The sequence below is a fragment of the Lissotriton helveticus genome, chromosome 5_1 (assembly GCF_964261635.1).
Source record: "Lissotriton helveticus chromosome 5_1, aLisHel1.1, whole genome shotgun sequence".
NCBI lineage: Eukaryota > Metazoa > Chordata > Amphibia > Caudata > Salamandridae > Lissotriton > Lissotriton helveticus.
The window spans coordinates 506,052,257-506,075,583 of record NC_136065.1 but is presented as its reverse complement, the minus strand read 5'-3'; positions in this window follow the sequence as shown (position 1 = coordinate 506,075,583).

Sequence of the window (23,327 nt, the reverse complement as noted above, 5' to 3'; positions counted from 1 at the left end):
CATAACTGACCTCGGGTAGAAATAGGTTAAAGCCCTAGGGGTGATACAATTTCCCCCACTTCCAGTGGGCCAGTTTAAAATATAGTCTACTGCCCGGGGATCACTAAAATTTACCACCACTAGGTCCCCTTCGATATCTTTGCGTCTACTGCCCAACCAAGTGATCCGCCTAACATGCACTATATCTCCATCCAAATTTTGAGCTATGGGCCTGTATGTCCTCAACCAATGAATTATTTTATTTTTCAGTTGGGCATAACCCTCCTTCTTATTCTCTGCTAATGGCGGAACCCCGGTCAAAACTACCACAAAGGGCACAGCTTGTGGGGGAATCTCCACTTGTGGGACCTTGGTTACTGGGCCCCTAGTGTATCTCCCTTCCCCCTGTTCCTCTCGTTTGTTTGCTACAGGTGCCTTTAACGCTACCCTTTGGAAGTCACCCTCTGTCCCTACTGCTGGAGTGTTTGTATGTTTTGGGAGGTTTGGTTTTTGAATACCGGTCTCCACCCTCCCATGAGGCTGTGACTTCTGTTTAGGCAGCTGGGATGGGGCAATTGGAGTTTTAGCTGGGGTTTTAACAGTCTGATTAGTCGGAAGCCTAGCTGGAGGTTTGGGTTGGGCCCCCCCGCTCCCCTGAGCCTTTGTTAACGTAACCATGCTGTTTAATCAGTCTCTATTAGTGTCAATCTGATTTCAACTTTCTTAATGCTCTCATTAATAGGTAAGAGCAAAGACCTCAATAGGAATTCCAAATTCCCCAATAGTGACGAGGGTGGTAATCTATTTGGTATTGTGGGCCCCGGATTGGTATCTGAACCCACTATAATTGGGTCCGTAGCGGGCGGAATAACCTCTGGCGGTGGTGCGTCAGGTGTTAATGATGCCGGCACCTCCACTGTTGCCCTTACATATCTAGTGGAAGGTTTTGGCCCTTTGCCAAAATCAGAGTGGGGGGTTTTTGCTTTGCCTAGCCCCGTCCTTAATTTCCTCCTTCTTTTACTCGGAGGTGGACCATGAATCTGGGCTACCACTAGTTGTTTAGGTTTCGTTTTCCTAGACTGCAAAGGAACGGTATTACCACAGAGATTAAGAATGGGGGAAACAATTACAATGTGGTCTGAGGTCATACAAGGGGTGGGGGTACAATCACGCAGCAAAAGAGGGAAACCTTCTTGGCTAACGATTTCCCTCCTATTTCCCTCCCAATATCAGTTACATCCCCCTCCTGGGACGTAGAAAAAGGAACAATATCAGTGAGGGATCTATTTTTCAAACTTTCGACTGAGCGTCGCCGCTCAGCCCTTCGCTCAGCCATGGTCAATTCCTTATCTCCCTCGCTCAAGACCTTGGGGAAATATTTGTCCAGTGACCCATTACGAAGTCTTCCCTTCTTCCCAGGTGTCCCCTCTTTAGATGGCATAGCCATTGGACTTGCCTGTGACAAAAGGGCGCCAAACTGCAGGCGTTAGAGGATAGGCCCAGCACAGCCTACTCTGGCCTACGAGGGCCTCAGAGGGCCCGCCCTTTGCCCGGGCTTAGCCCCGGGCGCTCCCGCGCAGCGTGTGATGCTGATTTTTGTAGACGTCTTTTGAGGTGGGTTGGGCTGGGCGGGGCGGTCAGGGAGAGCGGGCCAGCTGACTCGGCCTGATTCAAACCGGGGCTCTTGGGATAATGAGTCCCGGTTGACGCTCGCAGCCCTGTCTCGCTCCCAGCGCCCAGCAGTTAGCAAGCCTTCAGTCTCCCACTTCCAACGAAGCGGGACCCGTGGAGCAGGTTCCGCAAGGTATGGGCTCTAGTCCGTGAAAAGAACAGCCGGTTGAAAAGGTCTCAAAGGAATCCCAAAAGGAGCAGGTCACAGCGTCTTTTAAGGCGGGTTGGGCTGGGCGGGGCGGTCAGGGAGAGCGGGCCAGCTGACTCGGCCTGATTCAAACCGGGGCTCTTGGGATAATGAGTCCCGGTTGACGCTCGCAGCCCTGTCTCGCTCCCAGCGCCCAGCAGTTAGCAAGCCTTCAGTCTCCCACTTCCAACGAAGCGGGACCCACGGAGCGGGTTCCGCAAGGTATGGGCTCTGGTCCGTGAAAAGAATAGCCGGTAGAAAAGGTCTCAAAGGAATCCCAAAAGGAGCAGGTCACAGCGTCTTTTAAGGCGGGTTGGGCTGGGCGGGGCGGTTAGGGAGAGCGGGCCAGCTGACTCGGCCTGATTCAAACCGGGGCTCTTGGGATAATGAGTCCAGCTTGACGCTCACAGCCCTGTCTCGCTCCCAGCGCCCAGCAGTTAGCAAGCCTTCAGTCTCCCACTTCCAACGAAGCGGGACCCGCGGAGCGGGTTCCGCAAGGTATGGGCTCTGGTCCGTGAAAAGAACAGCCGGTAGAAAAGGTCTCAAAGAAATCCCCATAGTATGTCTTTTATGATGAAAATTCGCAATAAAGACTTATTGACTTGACTTGACTTGATGTAGCTTGGGAATCTTGGCAGATCGGTGTTGTAGGTAGCATTTATGTCAGGTAGTATGGAATCCCAGAAGGGCTGTATCTTAGAGCATTGCCACAGCAGATGGGTCAGACTGCCCACCTGAATGCAGCGGCGCCAACATTGAGCGTCTCCCCTGACTTCCAGCACGCCACCCTGTCTGGGGTATAGTACCAGTAATGGTCTATTTTGAGGAACATCTCCTTTCCTGCTGTACTGCAGGAGGAGGCTCTGACTCTGTGTACTATGTCCTGCCATTCTTTTGGTGAGAATTCTTGCGTGCATTCTGTTTCCCACCTACACTGTGTTGGAGTTTTACTTCGCTTAGGGGCGCAATTAAAAATGCATATATATCTAAAAGTGAGCATTTTTCAAATTTCATTAAAGGGCGGCCTGTGTGTACCCTTATTTGTGGTTGTATGACCCAGTGCCTTATGGCCAGGTACTGCCAATACGTTGTTTTAGGTAGGCTGTAGCCAGCTGTCAGATGGGTGAAGTCCATTATCCCGTTCTCATCAAAAAGATCGCCCACCCTTTTGCAATTGGCTTCTTGCCATTTGAGGTAATCCTGTCCCGAGCGAGCGGGAGGGAACTCTGGATGACCTCTGACGGGAGTCAAGTGGGACATGGAAGTAGATAGACCCAGAGTCACCTGAACCTTATCCCATGCAGTCATCGTGGACCTCAACACCGGGGAAATGTAGACCCCGACTGGGCGATGTCGCTTGGGAAGACGGTACTTTCCACATATGTATGCCTGCTATTGCTCGATTGATAAAGCACCAATGCTTTTTGGACATTTGCTTGTACCATTTTATCATATAACACAATTGGGCTGTTTGGGAGTACCGCACTAAGGGGCCCATTAGGATGGTGGGCGGACTTTGTACGCCCGCCATCCTGTCGTGGGAAGGGACCGTCCGCCATAAGGGCGGGGATCCCGTGCGTGGAATTAGGATGCACCCGCCACAGTGGCGTGTTTTTAAGGTTTTTAAGGTTATAGGGAGGGTGTTTTTAAGGTTATAGGGAGGGAATTTAATTAAGAAATAATTTTTGGATAATTAATTATTAGTTTACTGTTAATTATTCTTAATTGATAATGATGTTAATTGTAAACTTAGCATATTTGTTTAGGTGTGTGTTGTTCAGTTTGTTGAGGAATGGGGGAAGTTATTTAAGTAATCATACATTTAGAAAAATATTCATTTGTTTTAAAGAAAATTATTATTTAATATGTCAATTGTGTTATAATTCTTTTATTTTTATCACAAATTTAATTTTGGCTGGTTGGTTGGAATATAGTGTGTTTTTAAATGATATTAACAATATTTGTTTTAATTGATAGTACTATTTATGTCATTTTCAATTTTTTGTGAAAATTAAGACATTTAGGGCCAGATGTAGGTGAGGGACATTTACCGACTCATAAATACCGAATTTTACCGATTCGGTATTTATGAATCGGTAAATATGAAGGAGGGAGATGTATGGAAATTTTAAATTTGAATTACCGAATCGGTAACATTCAGTATTTACCGATTCGGTAAATACCGAATCGGTATTTCCTATTGATTCCTATGGGCTGTAAAGCCCATAGGAATCAATGGGAAATACTGATTCGGTACTTACCGAATCTGTAAATACCGAATGTTGCAAGGGTGCAGGGGGTGTCATTTTGACACCCTCTAGCACCCAAAGTAAAGGCCAGCGTGACATGTGGCACACATACATGCCCTAAGGGCATGTCTGTGTGTCACATTGCACAGTGTGCATGCACAGTTTTGCATGCACACCTGGATTCGGTATTTTACCACACAATAGGATTGTGTGGCAAAATACCGACTCTTAAGGGCCTGTGACACTCTCAGTAGTGTCACCTACATTTGGATTTACCGAATCGGTAAAATTACCGATTCGGTATTTTACAAAATCTGTAAATTTACCGAATCGGTAAATTTACAGATTCTGTAAAATATTGGCCCCTACATCTAAAAACCCAAATACCGGTCGGTAACGGCCGAATTCGGCCGTTACCGACCGGTATTTGCTCTCCTACATCTGGCCCTTAATTTTAATATTTCAAATGTTATAATTTTGGGAATTTAATAGAGTTGTTAAAATGTTATTTGTTTAAGGTAAAGTACTCTCTCTCTACTGTACCAGTGAATGCAGTGAGAATAGTGAACTTTACCCCTTCTGAGTCCAAAACGTTCCCTACTCTTTATCACACTGGAATGGGAATAGTAAATTTTACCCCGTCAGTGTCCAATGCTTTCTCTACTGTTGCACACAGTGGAGTGGGAATTGTACATTTTACCCATCCTAAGTCCTACACTGTCCCTGCTGTTGCACACACGGGAGTGGGAATATTAAATGTTACTCCTCCTGAGTCCTACGCTTTCCCTACTGTTCCACACATTGGAGTGAAATATTTAAATGCTACCCCTTTAGTGTCCAAAGCTTTCTGTGACAGCTCCTCCTTCACAGAAACCGCTCCTCGTCTTGTGCACTTAAGTGCACATGACGAATTGACCAGCCGTCGCGGGACGGCCAAATCGTCATCCGCGCTTTGTATGTTCTCCACCCAGGCTGCATTACAGCCTGTGTGAAGAACATGCTCAGGGTCCCACTGCTGGTCTGAGCGTCGAGCCACAGTGCTCAGACCAATCACGATGCTACATTGCAGTGTTGTGATTGGCTATGGGAGCTTCCTGTTCCTGCCTCGTCTCAGTGAAGAACGGAGGAGAGCCTAGAGAGCCTGCGGCAACAGCCATGTAAGTGCATTTTGTCTCTTTAGAAACACCCCCCTGCTGGTCCCCCTTCCCCACCCACCCCATGACTATGGCCCCATAGCAGCCGCCACTGAAATCTTTCCCTAGTATTGCACTGATTGGAGTGGGAATAGTAAATGTTAAGGTTCCTGAATCCAAGTATTTCCCTACTATTGCACCGACTGGAGTGGGAATATTAACTATAACCCCTCCTGAGTCCAACACTTTCCCTACTGGTACACCAACTGGAGTGAGGATGGTAAATTTAACCGCTCCTGAGTCCAATGCTTTACCTACTGTTGCGCACACTGGAGAGGCAACCGTAAATTCTACAACCCCTGAGTCCAATGCTTTCTCTTCTGTTGCACACACTGGAGTAGGGTTAGTACATTTTACCCCTCCTGAGTCCTATGCTTTCCCTACTGTTGCGCACACTGGAGTGGAAATAGTAAATTTTACCTTGTCAATGTCCCATGCTTTTGCTACTGTTGCATTGACTGGTGTGGGAATAGTTCATTTGACCTTTCCTGAGTCCAACGCTTTCCCTACTGTTGCACACACTGGATTGGAAATAATAAATCTTTCCCCTCCTGAGTCCAAAGCTTTCTCTACTGTTGCACACAGTGGAGTGGCAATAGTAAGTTTTACCCATCCTGCGTCCTAAGCTTTCAGTGGCAGCTCCTCTGCTAAGGCGGACGAGCTTCCCCCCACATGAAAAAAATAATGATAATAACATTACGTTATTATCATTTTATTTTTACAGTACAGTACTGGCACAGTTTTGTTTAAGGGGTGGGCGGGCAGGGCTGTCAGCCAGCAGGAGGAGAAGTGGTATGTGCACTTAAGTGCATATGACAATTTGGCCGGCCGCCTCGGGCTGGCCAAATCGTCATGCGCACTTTGCATGTTCTCCGCCCAGGCTGCATTATAGCCTGGGTGGAGAACATACCCAGGCTCCCACTGCCGGTCTGAGCGCAGAACCATGGTGCTTAGACCAATAACAACGCGGCATTGGAGCGTTGTGATTGGATAGGGGCTGCCTCGTCTCAGTAAGATGAACAGAGGAGAGCCTGGAGAGCCAGGGGCAGCGGTGGCGGATGCAAGGTAAGTTAATTTTTCTTTTGATAAACACCCTCCCCGCTTGCCCTCCCTTCACCACCCACCCCACCACCCCGGCCCCATAGCAGCCACCAGTGAAAGCTTTCCCTACTGTTGCACTGACTGGAGAGGGAATAGTAAATTATACCGTTCTTGAGTCCAACACTTTCCCATTCTGTTGCACAGACTGGACAGGAAATAGTACATTTAACCCCTCTTGAGTCTATTGCTTTCCCTACTGTTGCAACGATTGGTGTGGGAATAGTTAACTTAACCTTTCCTGAATCCAACACTTTCCCTACTGTTGCACCTGCTCTATTGGAATAGTAAATGTATCCTCTCCTGAGTCCAATGCTTTCCCTACTATTGCACACACTAGAGTGGTAATAGGAAATGTTACCCCTCCTGAGTCTAATGCTTTCCCTACTGTTGCACCTACTGGAGAGGTAATAGTAAATGTAACCCCTCCTGAGTCTATTGCTTTCACCACTGTTGCACACACTGGATTGGAATTAGTACATTTGAGCCCTCTTGAGTCCAATGGTTTATCTATTGTTGCACACCATGGAGTGGGAATTGTAAATTTTACCCCTCTTGAGTCCTACCTTTCCCTACTTTGGCACACACTGGAATGAGAATAGTAAATGTTACGCCTTTGGTGTCCACCATTTTCTCTAGTGTTGCACATGCTGGAGTGAGAAGAGTATATTTATTATTCATGGAGTTTAATAGTTTTTTAGTAATGTTTAGATATGTATTATTACTATGTGATTATGCATTTAGTTTTTTTTATATAGACAAATGAATGTCATGTTTAACATATTTTCAGTATTTAAATATTTTTTACTGTTTTATGTATAATTAAATTAGAACTATTTTACAATTGTTTGCAGGTTATTTGTTACATTTATTATTAATTTCTAAAATTAGAAAATTAAAATGTAGCTTATATATTTTGTTATAGTTGTATATTACATATGTGTATATAAATATGCACACATTCATATATATTTATTTATTTATAAAGTTTTATATAGCGCGAACTTGATCCCGAAGGATATCAGAGCGCTTTACAATTTGAGGTAATAATTTGACGTTTATTTACAGTAGAAAAAAACGTTACTATACAGATAACTTTAGCATTAAAAGTTGCTTTACAATAAATAGCAATGGGTTTCAAATCAGCTTAAGTGAAAGGAGATCGAGAGCAACGACCCACCAATTCAACTTTATGGCATTTTTTCACTTAACACAAATGTTATTCACCGAAGCAAGGTCTAAGACGCTATGCATGTATGGCTGTGATAAAAGGTGTGATGCGTTGACAGTACTAGTTTGTAACAGTAAAACATTTACTGAACCGTTCAGAATAGTCCGGGACATTTTGCAAAACTCCAAAGACTTTTATTACTATTGCTCTAAAGGCAGCTGGAGAAATGTTCCTTTGAACCTCACCTCCGAACTGCCACCACACAAAAGGGGTAGGCGGACAAAGAAATGGAGGCAAAAAAGATCTGAACAAGATGCCGACATAGCTCAAGGAAATTGAAGTGCAGGTGCTTGAACAATGTTAGGATATGTGTGTATGTTTGATTAAATAAGTTTATATTTATATATATGTTTAAATATTACTTAAACATATTTAATTTACATCATATTAATATCACATGTTAAAATATTTAGGGCCCTATTACGATTTCGGTCAGAGTTGCTCTGACCGACACCGTCTCGGTGTGGGAACCGACCAACCGTAGGCCGGTGGTTCCGAACACTGGATTATGATGCGACTGCACATGATACAGTCGCAAACTCCCATTTCTCTATGGGAGCTTCTGCGGTGGGTGGAAACCGCATGCAGCACAAGACCCCATACAGAAATTGAAGTTTGTGCAAATCCCTGCACCACGTGGCAGGCACCTTATGGTGCCTACCACACGGTGCATGGATTTTCAGGGGGCACCCTAGGTGCCTCCCAGGCCAACAACCGTAGGCCACAGAGGGATGGGGCCCAAAGTCCCTTTCCAATGGCCTTTCCATGTTGGAAAGACCGACATGGAAAGGCGGTTGGAAATTGACATCATAATCCCGACGACGAGACGCTGTTCGTATGGGATAATGCTAGGTATCTAACTGGCCGACACATTCGGATTGACCGGCTGGGTTACACTCCGACCGCTGAAATTGAAATTCGGCAGTCGGACTGTAAACTTATGGTGTCGGTCAGTAAACAATCGACGAGCAGAAAGATATATATCTATTAAAAAACAATATTATTGTATGTTTTTTTCAATATTAGTGTAAAACGATATTTTATTTTCAATATTTTTGTACTTACCATTATAAGTATAGAAAAACTATATTTTTGACACAATATTTCTCTATCACAATATTTTTTATTTCGATATTGTGTAAATGATCCATTTAAAGTGCTAGGAGTACACAGTCTTTCCTATTTCCACTAACTGTATATGAGTATTCCATGGACATTCTCGTTTTATTCCTGTTTTGGAGCCACGTCACAAGGGCAAGTAACAATAGGCTAAAGCAGAACAACAGAGCTATGCGAATACTGCTCCTGTACTTGAAAATTACTTTATCTATAAGCCTCGTGTTTGTGTTGTCCTTGAAAATGCAGTCAGGCTCTGAAATGTGAAAACAAAACACCTAAGGCAGTCGAAGAACAGTTTTTAGGAACAAAATACTACCTCCACCCAACTAAACGATCATACCAAAAATTAGGATGGAACCACATTATTTATGGAGGGCACACCTATTTAGCAATTAACTTGTAAGAGATTCTTCTGACAGGGTGCATTTATAGTGAGTTCAAAAGGACTAAGATGACAACACATCAAAGTCTGCAGACTGAGATTGCTTCTTTTGACTTTCTAGGAATTTTGGCTGAAAGCGGTGTGCCTTGGGGGCCGAAGGGTGCTGAGATGTATCGGCGCAGCGGGCCAATTCATATCGTAATAATAGTGATCTCCCTTTTATAGAGCAGCTTTCTTCTTAAAATCACTCCAAGCCGCCTTGCAATCATTTCACACTGGAGAATGACATTAATGATTATAAAACAGCGCCTACACTGCAGCACGTTTCCCATAGGTAAGAGGATCATAATGAAAGCTTAAGAATGAATCGGGAAGCTAAAGACCCCCCATACTCTACCGCACCATCTTGATTTGTATTGTAGATGCATTGCTATAGCGCTTTCTACCCCTGATGAGACGAAGAAGCGCTTTATGTAGCTAGGAAAAGTGGTAAACGAGTAAGGCACTCAGAGCAGCTGGAAACCCATCGAAATATTGAAGTAAGTCCAGTGAAGATAGTGGCAGACTTAAGGCAAAAAACACGGGTGTGGAATCAAAGACGCTCTCGCTTGCGTCATTGGTACGTTTTACATGTACGTTTCTTTTTGTTTGCTTTTTGTGCTTTCTTTTATATAGCCATGTGACTCATCTGATAAACATGCTGCTCATATTGTCAGTGCCCTGCGAAAGGGAGGCTGTCTCTTTGTGACTGGAATTTGTGCTGTCAAATCCCCGAAAAACTGTGGTGTGTGCATTAACCCACTGATTAGTCGAATTATGGATGGAGCCAATATGTCGCCAGTAATCACTACAGCAGGTGCATTAAGTGCGTGACAAAAGGAATCCCGGGGATTCGGTGCACGACAACGCACGTATGAGGTAGAAAAGGGGATTGAACTGCATTTGCATGGTATAGGCGAACAAATCCCCAGCATTCCACTGTCGCAGGAAAGATATATTAATGTGCACGACTGTCCGGAGCTGTATCACAGTCCCCACAGCTTTTTGGAACTGTATGAGGCTTACTATGCATGTGCTCCTGGTTAGTTTGGGAATCTCCAGGAATTTCCTGAGCTATGAGCAGGGCGAATAATGAGGAAGGGTTGGACCAAATTATATGCCAAGAAAAAGCAAATTATGCCGCAAAATGCGGGCTTTTTGTTATCATATTACTTCATTATGTTGTCATTTTTCCACAAGGTTCCAGTCAGGGCAAATGTTTCTCATCAGTAGTACCATTAGAACACAGATACTCACAAACTTTCTCTCGGGGGCCAAATTTACAGTTTGGTTTGTGTCCGAGGGCCGCATCGGTGGGGGGCAGGGTCAGTGGGGGAGGGGGAGGGGCTAGAGCACCAACATAAAACTGACCATGAGGTTGATCATAGGTCCCTGCAGCGGACGCCTTCGTCCACTGAACCATCCCGGCATACACACATCTCTCTCTCTCTTTCTCTCTCGGTCTCCCTCCCTCTCTCTAGCTCTCTCTCCCCCTCTCTAGCTCTCTCTCCCTCTCTACCTCCCTCTCTCCTGTCTTCCTCTGTCTTACTCTGACTGTCTCACTCCCTCTCTCTCACTGCCTCTCTCTCTCTCACTCCCTCTCTCTCTCCCTCCCTCTCTCTCTCCCTCCCTCTCCGTCTCCCTCCCTTTCCCTCCCTCTCACTCACTCTCCGTCTCACTCCCTTTCCCTCCCTCTCCCTCCATTTCCCTTCCTTTCCCTCCCTCTCCCTCCCTCTCACTCCCTATCAGTCTCCCTCCCTTTCCCTCCCTTTCCCTCCCTCTCACTCCCTCCCTCCCTCTATCCCTCTCACTCCCTCCCACTCACTCACTCTCACTCCCTCCCACTCACTCACTCCATCCCTCTCACTCACTCCATCCCTCTCACTCACTCACTCCCTCTCACTCACTCACTCCCTCTCACTCACCACTCACTCCCTCTCACTCCCTCCCTCTCACTCACTCCCTTTCACTCCCTCCCTCCCACTCCCTCTCACTCACTCCCTCTCACTCCCTCTCACTCACTCTCACTCACTCCCTCCCTCTCACTCCCTCTCACTCACTCACTCCCTCCCTCTCACTCACTCCCTCCCACTCACTCACTCACTCCCACTCACTCACTCACTTATTCCCTCTCACTCACTCACTTATTCCCTCTCACTCACTCACTCCCTCTCACTCCCTCCCTCCCTCACTCACTCTCACTCACTCACTCTCACTCACTCACTCTCACTCACCCTCCCTCCCTCTCACTCACTCCCTCTGTCACCCTCTGTCATCTCACCCTGCCAGTGTGCCAGCCGGGGCACACACACAATCACAGCCGCACCCGAGCACTTCACAGGTCTTTAAAAGACCATTTGCATGTTAATGAGGCCTTTGTATTTCACCTCTTCTTAGGCCACTGCAGCTTTACTCTGGCCATTGCTAGGATCGCCCGTCCGGCAGCCCCCACAGAGCAGCAGTGTCTCTCGCGCTGCTGCAGACACTTAAAAAAAAAAAACTCGGAAAACACAGGTATGATGTCTCGGGGGTCCGAGCGCCGCCAGGGAAGGCTTGCCGGGCCGCCCCCGGCCCACGGGCCGTACTATGAGTACCCCTGCATTAGAACAACCAAATACAGCTGTAAGCAACTGAGATATGATTAGTCAATCTTTGCGAACTGCCTTACACTGCACGAGAACATATGTTGCCACATTTTTTAAACTTTTGATCTGTTTGACCTAGGAGCCAATTTTTTTTAAAAAATTGATAGTTTCCTACATCCTTCTGCATAGGAAGTGGCATCACTGGAATTCCCATCATCCATCTGTACAGGAAGTAGCAAAAATGGATTTTCCATCATTCATGTGCAGAGGAAGTGACATCACTGGATTTCCTATGGTCCATATGCCCAACCAGTGAAATCATCCTCTCTAAGCATGGGCGTAAAATCCGTTCCGCTCGCGGATTTTGCGGATTTTCGGTAAATTCGCAATCCGCGAACTCTAGCGAACTTGCCGAAAATTCGTAAAATCCGTGCGAAGCGGATTTTTTGCTTGCCAACTAGAATACTATACAATTTCGCGGGAGTAAATACTTGCGAACACGTAGATGCGGCGGGCAGCGACAATCTCGCAATTGCGAGATTGCAAAATTTACAATTTCGCACAAGAAATCCACCAGCAGGCAGCATAAACCTTGAAAATTATGATTTTTATCAGAATAACTCCTCAGGTTGACATTTGCCTGCACTTTTTCTTTGCAAGGAGTCCATTTTGGGGGGTGGGGGTGGGAGGAAGGAAGTGCCCCACAGTCTCCAACTTCCTGTTCCTGTCCACCAGGCTCCTCCCAGTGCTTTCTTCATGTGCTGGTCACTTTGATTTGGATCTTGACCTGGAAGGATTACTTTTGTGGATGCTGCTGGATATTTGGATTTTTGCAATACTGAAAGCACTCAGCAGGTGCAAAAGTTCAATCTTATCATTAGTAACCATTCCCTGTAGTGCTTCCTGAGGGGCCCCTTCAGAGTTCAGCAAATTACAGATAAGGAAGCAGGTGCCAGCCAGACTGGAAGTTTAAATTCAGTGACACATTAATCAACCCCAAATTAATTCATGTCAGTTGAAGCAGGGCAGGTGTGCTTGCTTTTTTTCACCCCCATAATCTACAGTGATAAACCAACCAGAGGGTGGCAGGGATGTACCTGAGGGTGGCATGGGTGTACCAGAGGGTGGCAGTGGTGAAACAGAGGGTGCTGTGAACCTGTGATGATGAACCAGATGTAGAAACAACATAGTCGCGGTCGTTGCGAGCCGACAAGTAAGTTCGCAATTGCGAACTGGTACAGAATCCTCGCGAACTGGCAGAAATCCTTGCGAACACAAAAAAAATTAAAAATCCGCAAATTCGCGAGAGTTCGCGGATTTTGCGGATTGCGAATCCGTAAATACGCAAGTTCGCGGATTGCCAATTCGCAAAATCCCCCCATGCTTACTTTCCCAGGGCCTACTTAATGACTGCCACAGCATGGATACGCAGTGGGCACACTGCTCTCTTGCCGCTGGCCCTCCAAAGGCAATTCCATTTGTGCCCGTCCTTGCCTGAACCACGCCCAGTGCCATGATCCCTACTACTCCTGCTGCTGCCATGCTTCGACGCTACGCACCCTCAAACCCGGCCACTGCTCAACACTGCACTGCATTGCCACAACACACAACGATGTGACAGCATTCTCCTGTGCTTTCTACAAATTAGGCACTTACCCACAGCCAACACTCACTGCACCTACAGCACTCAACACCCCACACCCTGACACTCACAGTCCTGCAACCAACCACACAACACTTCAACGCTTGCTCTCAGCACCCACTAACTCATCAAACACACCACAGAGATCATGGACCTGCTGCACAACAATGCACATGACCTACTTTTTCTCACATAAACCTGGCTGAATCCTGCATCAGCATCTGACATCCCCACAGCCATTCCACCTGTCCACAAGATTTCCAGGCAAGTCGGCCTTCACAAACCTAGGGGCGAAATCACCATCATTCACAAGAACACCATCACCTGCACCTCATTCTTTGGACACATCATCCTCCAACATGTAACACCTGTTGTTCAAGCAAAAGATCACAGCCAACTTCATCCTAAATGGCACTCTAATCTACAGACCACCGGGACCGCGCAGCAACTACACTGACACCATCACAGTCTTCGTCGCACAACTCGCCCATAGTGCTAGTGATTACTTCCTACTCAGACACATGAACTTCCACCTGGAAGACCACGCTGACCACAACTCAAGAGCACTCATTTTAGACCTTGCAAGCCTGGGCCTCCCCTAATGAGTAAAGGGGCCTACCCATGTCACTGTAGACCTAGGACCCTATTTTGACCAATTTTGGCAACATATGAGTTGGTGAACCCACACCGGTTCCCAGGATGGACCATGCCCTCGTCAAGTACTGCATCCCCATCCTGGTCACACACACACCACTGCCAGGTCAGCCTGCAGACACTGGACCAGCATCTCTGACAAGGACTAGAAAACCACTCTCAAAATCCACCGACCTGAATTCAGCAGCAGCCTTCACAAAGTCATCAAGAATTTAAACAATTGGATCACCTCCTAGGCCGACTCCCTGGCCTCTCTCAAACACAACAACGCAACAAATTCCAGATTCTAGGCCATTTGGTTCACTGAGGGACTCAGATGGGTGAAACACCACTCTAAACAATAGAAGCGCAAATGGAAAATGACCCAGTATAATGCCGGCAGGAGCATGTTCAAATCCACCCAGAGATGCTTTTACCAAATGACCCGGGCCACCAGACACACTGGTCTTACAGACTGCATCAATGCCAGCACCAACAGATGCAAAGAAATCTTGACCATTGTCAAGGATTTCACCTCACCATCATCCGCCTCCAACTCGATAACTCCCGCAACAAGACTTGACATACCTTGCCAAACGCCTCCCGATCTTATTTATTTATTTGAAAAGCTTTATAAAGCATGAACATGACCCAGCAGGGTATCAGAGCTCTTTACATAGTCGCCCGCTAATTAAGCTTGAGAAGGAAAGCCTATATGAAACCTACGTATAAAGAGTAGAAGCAGATTACAGACAAAAGAAAATAGACATCAGCATCTTGAGCAATAGGTAGATTGCAACGAAGGTCGGGTAAGTCAAAGTTGTAAGGTCATTTCAAATAGAATGTGATGTTACAAACTATTGACTCACATGTCTATTCATGATCGAGGCTTTGATTACTGACCCAGTAGGCAACAGAGCAATGTACAACGTCATCTGCTGGTTTAACTTGAGCGGGCAGAAAACCATCGACAACTATGCAAAAACATTAAAAGCATAATAAAGGCAAATGGAAATGACCATCAGCATCATGAACAGTAAGTGGATTGCATCAAAGGAAGGGGAGGTCAAGGGTGTAGGGTATAGGGTAATTTTAAAAAGTTAAAGATGTTACAGAAATATTGTCTATTGATCCTATCCAAAGAACCAGGTAACCATTTGGTCTTTCATCATCTCAGAAGAAACGGCTACTACCATGAAGTCCATCCACTCAGGGACCCATTGGACCTCTGCCCACACCAAACCTACTCCAGAGGACTGCAACCCAACAGCATCTTGCTTACACCCATTCTGAATGCCTCCACCTCTTCTGCGATCTTCCCAAATGCTTGGAAACATAAAACTGTCCTCCCATTGGCGAAGAAACACTCTGCAGACCCTTCAACATTTGCCAACTGCAGACTGATCTCCCTACTACCATTCCCAGCCAAGGTCTTAGAGCATATCACCAATAGACACCTCACCAAATACTTCAATGACCACTAACTCCTAAACACCACTTAGTCTGATTTCAACCCAAGACAGCATGGAATCTGCTCTCATAGCTGCCAGATGGAACATCTGCATGACTTTGGACGGAGGAGGCACGCAGCCCTTATCGTCCTGGGCCTCTCCAAAGCATTTGACACAGTTTCCCACCCCATACTCATCCAACGCCTACACATCGGAATCCAAGGACACAAACTCTGATGGATCTGCTCCTTCCTGACTAGAAGAACCCAGTCAGTAACCTGGCACCGTACCCGTCAGATGCCGGTGACCTCATCTGCAAAGTTGTGCAAGGATCCTCCCTAAGCCCAACCCTCTCACTACAGAACAGGTTGGAAACTCCTGCCCTAGTCCCTAGCAAGCTTGACTACGGGAACACACCACTATGCCGGGATCCACAAACAACTCTCCAGGAGGCCGCAGACCATTCAGAACTCAACGTCTAGAATCACTATCAACCTCCCATGCTGCACTCACATCACACCACACCTGATATAGCTCCACTGGCTCCCCATTCACAAATGAGCAGAATTCAAATTCCTCTCCCACACTTTCAAGGCACTATATAACAGTGGCCCAACATATCTAAAAAAACACATCTGTTGTCACAAACCTTCCAAACACCTCAGTTAGTCTTTGCACCTACTTGCACTCATCCCGTGCAGACAGAAAACAAGATCCAGCAGCCGATGCTTCACCTGCATCGCTCCTGAAGCATGAAACGACCCACCACAACACACAAGAGTCTCCTCCTCACATAGTGAATTCCGCAAGAAGCTGAAGGTCTAGCTTTCAGAGTAGTCCCACTAGGCCTTAGGTGTGCCTAGACTCACACCTGCTCAGTGCCAGGGTACCCTCCTGGGTTATAGTGGGCTCTTCAAATCTGCATAAGATAACATAACATGATTGATTATGTGGTAAATGCGGCACAGCCATAATTATGCAGAAAACGCAGCAGCTACAGAATCAAATAATCCCTGTGGCCCTGGCCATGAGTAAAGGGAAACACTGGTGCTACTGCCATTGAGCTATGACATAGCAGCCCGCACCCACTATGATTCTGCCTTGCCAAGCTACACCAGAATCAAATTATTTACCAATGGTGGTGAAGGCAGATGTAACTGTATGCCACTGTCCATGCCTCTGCTACTGCCTTGAAGTTGGAGGTCTGTTGGTGGGTGTTGGGTCTACAAAGAGGCCTTAATGCCATGTGGTATCTTGCTAATACTTAAATGTGCATTAAATTTAGTTTTTTGCTATTTTTTTTACATTATCATTTATTTTATTTTCATGTCTCTCTCTGACCCTCTTGCGGTTTCATTTTTGCTAGCAATCTCTCAAGCAAGCCGTGTAGCCTATTTAGTGCTATTTTCTCTCTCTTTCATTTAATTATTTTCTGTTGACCTTGCATAACTTTCTTCTCTTTGGTCCTCATATTCTTATCTCGGTTTATGTCTTTTGTGTGGTTTTTGCAGCTTTGTTTCTTGTTGCATTTCTTTCTCTTCTTTTCTGTATCAGATTTTTCCCGGCTCAGATATGTTTCTGCAGTGTATTTTTGGGTCTCGCCTAGGCATTGCTTGCACTGTCGCTGCGTAACATGATGTACTCGGGATATGGGCTCTAAAAGCTCCACTCATTTTCAAGGACTGCCCCTTTTACATGTGTTGTTACTCAGAGCTTGCTAGCACTATTTGTTTCTTTAAGATGGACCACTGGAGCTCTGTTGTAACGGCTGTAAATCTTGCTCTCATCTTGCCACATTTACTATGCATTCAAAGACCGAGGTCTGCTTTGGCTGCAGCTGCATCCTCCTCCCTCCTGCTTTTGAAACACATGGCCTGGTGTCAAGATCCCTAGCGTCCTATGGCTGCTGTCGCCTCTGTCTCAGAGCTCAATAAGCATTTGCAATGCAATAGGTCTAGCATTTGCGAAAGTTTGAGCTATTAGCATTGTAAATGACAATGTCTTTTATTGATGTGTTTTGAAAACCTGCAAGCGGTGCCTAAACACGCACTTTGTATTTATAGTCATTGCTTATGAGAAGCAAGGGTGGCAGTAACTGCGCCTCTTTTACTGCGGGCATAGCCACCACAGTCCTGCCCTGTAACTCTTGCTACCAACTCCTCTGAGATGACAGCTGACACGTGCCCCTCCAAGGGATCCAACTGCTCCTGGGGCAAGACTTTCACCTCCGGTCTGCATTCCTGCCTTGAGAGTATTTGCCAGTTTCTCCTTTGTCCTGTGCTTGCAATCATGACAGCGCTTTTTACAGTCACTGACTGTCCTCTTTACTTCTGCAACTGTTGCAGGGATTCTGCACAAACACAGAACTTTGCGCAGGAATATGGGTCCTTAGTGGATTGGTGTCACTACAACGCATGCTTTTACATCGCATGCCTTTACAACGCGGTTTTTACATCGCATACCATTACAACGCATAATGCTTTTAGGCGCTGGATAGTGAATTATTTAATTTACTATTCCAACTCCAGTCCCCGTGGATAGCAGGGAAGGTGTTGGATAGTATATTAAATACATTCCCTATCCTAGAGCGCCCCCCAGCGCATTGCGTTGTAATGGTTTGCGTTGTAATGGTTGCGATGTAATGGTAGTGCGTTGTAAAAAATTCGTTGTAAGTGATGTTCCCCGTCCTTAGTGTATAGGGACTGGATCTACCTACCACTTTAGTACCCACAAACCGAGGACCGACTAGCTATTGTGTCTCACTTGCTCTCCTACTAACTGCCTAGATAAACAAATGATTAGACACCCCAGAACACAACACTCCCAGATCTCTCAGGAATCACGGTAACAAGACACACCCTTTCGCTCACTCTGTTGTACTCATCCACAGTAAGGTCTGACAAAGACACAAAACAGTTTGAAATATTCATTTTAACTAACTTGCCCTAACATGCAATATATGTGACACAACAACCAGGAAAATGCATAGTACAAATATAGTCAGCCTAGCAGCTAGTCTGTACATCATAAAGGGAGATGTCATCATAAAAAGACAATGGAGAAAAGACTATAGTGCCTAACCTCCCTTCCCTTGCTAAGAAGAAGTATTATTATTATAAAATAGAAGATCTCTGGGCTTTGTCAGCAGACCCCATACCTTAGCCTATAGATGGGAAATCTACATACTAGGTACTGTCTAGCTCTTCTCCCTGGAAAGGTCCTCCTTCGAGTTTCTGCCACCCATTTGTGCACCCCCATTAGAAACCCAAATACGCGGTCCAAGCTACAGCTGCAGCAGTGTGTTTTGTCTAAGGGCTAAGGTCTGGCCAGAACAAAATAGCATGGGGCATTGTTGTTCGACCTTGCACATAATGTACAGTCAAAATCCCAGGAACATGCAGAAAGCGAATACAGTGATGAGGTCTCATGTGAAAGTAGGCATTGAAATATTGCACACAAAAAATGTGTAGTGTCGTGAGCAAAAGCAGCATGCAGGCTGCGACGTGCTCATGCTAACTTATTGAAATACGGCAATGTCCCTATGGGCCACACGACACAATACTGTTGACCTCGTCCACAATGGTCTGCCATATGGCCTTTTTCCTCCCTAATGACATTTTGGTGTTGATGAAGAGCTGTGTTGGTGCTCCGTCATCTCAGTGAACAGGATCTCATTCTCCTCCTAACTGAACTTGCACTACCTCTTTCCCTGGGACTCTGTCAAGACATTCTGGCTTGTACTGGGGTTGCTGGGGTCGTCGTGCTGGGCTCTGCTCTCTGCTGTCTCCTCCAGGCTGCTTTCAGGTAAGTGTGGCAACTTTTTTTTTCAAGTAACAGCATTTTTTAAACTTTGTTTTGGGACGCTAGGTGCACAAAAGTGACACTAGGATAGCTAGCGTCTATTTCCGAGACGCAGTTCAGCCCTACATCACTTTTGCAGCAGTAGCGTCAGATTTCTTTACGACACAGCACACAAAACAGCATCAGATTTAACAACGCTGGCTACCTCCTTACGCCATGGTTCTCGGTATTGTAAATATGACGCATCCATGGTGTGGGAATCTGTCAGACTGTGGTGTTCATTTTATAGACGCATTGCTGTGGCAACGCAGCGATGCACCAGCTCTTGTAAATATGCCCCAGGGTGTGAATGAAATTACTTTATGGAATTACATTTTTAAAATATTAGGACATATAATTTACATTCCGTTTGGGATAAAGATTACCTACATACAATCGTTTTTATGAAAACAGTAAATTGTCAGATTAGAAAAGCTTGGTTGATCAAACATCCATGGTAGGTGGAGATTTGAGCTCCAGATATGTTGTTTGTAATGCTCAATGTTATTTTATTTTTGGAATCCAATAATCTGATTACGAATGCATTAACGTATAACTTTGGTGCAGAAAGCATAATGCATCTCAAAAAGTATGTTTTACTAATTGCTATTACTCGAAGAAACGGATTCAGCTAAAGATACCTTGGCCAAAGAAACCTTTTGGAGTGGCAAAGTTAAAAGACTACTTCAGAATAAAAGGAAGGCATTCTTTTTAAGGCAAGTCTGCATTGGTCACAGATACTTAAATCACATTTAGATCCATTAGACTGAAGAAAATAGAACGTTGTCTAAAACCGTGGCCTGAAATCCAGGTAAATGTTTTCCTAGTGCTCACAAAGGATCAACTCTTCTCATTACCCAACTGTTGACAGTGCATACTTATCCGCACATTGCATAATGTTTTGATGATGCTGTGTGGGAGGGAAGGGGGCTGCCTGTTTCAACACTTGAATTTGCAGTCTTTCATCACTATACTTCTATCAACAAAGATTACAAAGAGGTGGTTGAAGCATAACAAGTAGAATAAACAGACCTCAGCTGGGTTATGTAAAACGTTCTGAGAGGAAGGAGTGTGAGGCACACACACACACTTACACACACATACGAAGTCAATATATAAACTGTTGCGACTCCTGTAAATGTAAAATTACAAATTTACTATTTTCCTTGTGCTTCCAGTGTGTATCAATATTCTGGTCGCATATCGAAATTTAAACTTCAAAGTTTATGCTAAATACCAAAAATACAAATCTAATATTTTATTTTCTTTCCTGTAAACGCCCAAACTTCCTGCTGAATTATGTCTGCGATATATAAAAACAGGATGTTGCTAGCAATGGAATGTTGTGTAGCTTAGATGTTGCTTAGTGTGGCTGTTGTATTGGAAGGCCTCCTGCCTCTGCCTCCACAGAAGCTGTCGGTTGGTGGCACTGACACAAGAACCTACAGCATGCCCAAAATCTTAAGTGAATCTTTTGAGGGGTTCATTTGAATAAGGTTTATGCAGCCAAAGGTGCTAAGAACTCTAAGGGAGATGTGAAAAAGTTGACGAAGTCGTAGAAAAGCAAAAGTGTGTAAAAAATAACAAATGTAGAAGATGATAATGCTATTGTCAATGGTAATTGTAATGTTAAAGGCAGTAACAAAAACAAAATTAATGTCAGTATACCAGGCGAGTAAAGTGACCCCATATTGAAGGTTACTGTGGGTTGCAAGTCTCCCTGTCCACAACTTCAGGGGCAACTAGTGCAAGTGGAAAGTAACAGTGGGGTATATTATCAAGGGGTTTTATCTCCGCTTTTTTGGCTTTAAAAGCCAAGAAAGCGGAGATAAAATTATCTCCCTATTACCAAGCTGTCGCTAACACCAGTTAGCGACAGCTAATAGGAGATAGCGACCATCATGGGCCCCACTTTGCATGTCAGTGATATTTATCACTAATGACATGCAAAGTGGGCGTGCCAAGATGTTAGCGACTGGAAACAGTCGCTAACATCGCTATCTCCTATTACCAACTTTTGGAGATATTCGCGCTAAGCGCGAATATCTCCAAAAGCTAACACCTGCCCTGAGCAGTTCTTAGCCATGTTATCCAATGGGAGGTGGATAACATGGCTAAGAGCATTTGCTCGATAATGCATGAATATCGCTGACTTTTCAGCGATATTCATGCATTGCGGCCGTTTTTTATCGCATTTGCGATAAACCTTGCTAATAGCAAGGTTTATCTGCGATAAAAATCGCCGGTTTGCGGCGATAATTTTTGTCTCTAAACAAGTTAGAGACAAAAACTATCGCTAGTTGTTGGTAATATACCCCAGTGTTGTTCTGCCTATATCTATCGATATGCTGTGTGAAGGTGATAGAAGTAATAATGCGCTTGAAGGCCATAATTTGAATGGAGGCAAGTTACTGAGTGGGGGATCAAAGTGTAAAATTAATCGAAATGAGGATGACGATTGTTGGGGATTTGGGTTTTGGAGACATGTTGTGGGATGTGAATAATATACAAGCCTTTTGCTTAACCCGTTAACCTCCTCCCCCCTGTTCAAAAGGTGCCCTTCTCAAGGACCAGGTAGGACTCCAAGGGGCATATTACCAACCAATAGAGATAATTTTTGTCTCTAACTTGTTTAGAGACAAAAATTATCGCCGCAAATCCGCGATTTTTATCGCAGATAAACCTTGCTATTAGCAAGGTTTATCGCAAATGCGATAAAAAACGGCCGCAATGCATGAATATCGCTGAAAAGTCCGCGATATTCATGCATTATCGAGCAAATGCTCTTAGCCATGTTATCCACCTCCCATTGGATAACATGGCTAAGAACTGCTCCTGGGCAAGTGTTAGCTTTTGGAGATATTCGCGCTTAGCGCGAATATCTCCAAAAGTTGGTAATAGGAGATAGCGATGTTAGCGACTGTTTTCAGTCGCTAACATCTTGGCACGCCCACTTTGCATGTCATTAGTGATAAATATCACTGACATGCAAAGCGGGGCCCAAGATGGTCACTATCTCCTATTAACTGTCGCTAACTGGTGTTAGCGACAGCTTGGTAATAGGGAGATAATTTTATCTCCGCTTTCTTGGCTTTTAAAGCCAAAAAAGCGGAGATAAAGCCCCTTGATAATATGCCCCCAAATTCTTTTGCCCATGACATCTTGATCGAAGATCTAGGGACTACCCCCACCTGGACAATTCTCCCCAGAACTCTCTTGAAAATGCCCCCAAATTTCCCATTTTGAATCTGCTTAGACTGATGCAATTAACTTTCCAGGGCAAATCGAAAGCCCTAGTTTTATTAAATACTCAACCGGCAAAACAGATTCTACTATTAGAAGGTATTATGCGAGCCCTGGATTCAAAATCAACACACTTGGCAAGAATTTGATAATTAAAATCATACTTGATGACCAAAGCGGCTTTAAGCCAGAATAGAAGCCAACAGATGATAACCAATCTAACCAATCAGAAAATGTTTATATCACCTAGTGTCCTATCACCATTTATCATTATGGTGAGGAGTACAGGAAAAAAAGGGTCCTCTCAGTTTTAACTTGCTAATTGGTAGAATGAAGAACCATAGTTCCTAAGGGACTCATAGGAGGACTCGCAGACCACAACTTCTAAAATCCAGGGGTTTAGTTACAAAGGGACAGGGAACACAAAGTTGCTTCAATAGGACTTCCCTAATTGGGAAAAGGGGCAGCTGTTAGACAGCTGAAACATGGTACTATTGAGACAAAAAGAAGAGGCCATGCATGACCAACCCTGTGAGCGATTGTAGGTCAGTTGATGTAGAGGAGATGCAAGATGGCCCAGTTAATAGGGTGATGGGAGGAGGCAGGACCAGGAAAGTTCAAATGAAAACAGGTTCGTATTCACCATCCAACATTACCAAGACAATAAGGAAATTTACAACAGCCATCTATTTTATGCTGATAAAAAGGGGAAATAAAAAGATTAAGCTATTGTCATTAAACCGATCCAAGCTTCTTGAACTCTTCAAAGTAATCCCCTTCTTAAG